We start from the raw sequence: 1,065 nt of genomic DNA on the forward strand, positions 1-1,065 counted from the left end.
ATTATCTAGCTCTTGCTCTTCCCTATGAATTTTTAAATCATTTTGTCAAATTCCATCAAAAAAAACTTCATTGGAATTTTCATTGAAGTTTAATTAAATTTATAGATTATTTGGGAGAAATTGGCATGAACATTGAGTCTTCTGATCCATGAACATATGTCTCTTCATTCATTTTCAAATACTTTTTTGTGTTCTTCTCACAATGCTTTGTCATCTTCTCCATTAAAATTTTTCCTATCTTCTGTTAGATTAATCACTGGGCACTTCACACTTTATCTTGCCATTATGAATGAGATCTTTATTTTTCCTATTACATTTCCTAACTGGTCATGATTGATGAGTAGGAAGACTAATAATTTTTTCTGTGTTGACCTTGTGTCCTGAAATATAGCTGAATTGAATTAAATGCTTTAATAGTTTATCTGTAAATTCTTTTTTGTTTTTGTTTGGTTTGTTTGTTTTTTAATAAATCAGGCTTTTATTGTTCACAGGGTTATTTGGGAGTTGCAAAATTTTTTCCCTGTATTCCCCCGTTCAATCTGGGCTGCCACAATCAGACAGACTGAAAACACAAGGACACGTTTTTCTTGCATCTGTAGTGGAAACCTTAGCAGACAGTAAGAGCTCCAGGCCTGTCAGATAGATGCATTTTATGTATAAATTCTTTTGAATACCTATATAACAAATACAATCTGCAAGAAGAACACCTGCATTTCTTCCTTTCCAATTCTCATTACCCTTATTTTCCCTGGTGTTGTTGCATTAGCAAGGTTCTCCAGTGGGGAAAATAAGTCATGATAGCAGGCATCCTTGTCTTACTCCTAAGTTTAAAAGAAATGCTGCTGAAATTGGGCTATGTGAGTATGCTTGCTATGGATTATTGATGGATAACCTTCGTCATGTTCAAAAAGTTTCCTTCCAACCCAAAACTGGTAAGGTTTATCATGAATGAATTTAAAATTTCATCAAATGCTTTCTCTGAATCTGTTAAATGAACATGCATTTTCTCCTTTGATCTTTTGATATGGTGAATCACATTAATAAATTTTTCTAAGCTAAACATTC

The 1,065-nt window shown here is 32.8% G+C and overlaps 1 non-coding gene across 1 annotated transcript; it reads right to left on the minus strand.

Moving 5' to 3' along the window:
- Nucleotides 1-518: 518 nt before the first annotated feature.
- Nucleotides 519-649, minus strand: LOC122445668. The gene has a single exon (XR_006270624.1). It is a non-coding gene; the product is annotated as a small nucleolar RNA SNORA31 (small nucleolar RNA).
- Nucleotides 650-1,065: the final 416 nt, after the last annotated feature.

Source organism: Cervus canadensis, chromosome 7 (genome assembly GCF_019320065.1).
Source record: "Cervus canadensis isolate Bull #8, Minnesota chromosome 7, ASM1932006v1, whole genome shotgun sequence".
NCBI classification, from domain to species: Eukaryota; Metazoa; Chordata; class Mammalia; order Artiodactyla; family Cervidae; genus Cervus; species Cervus canadensis.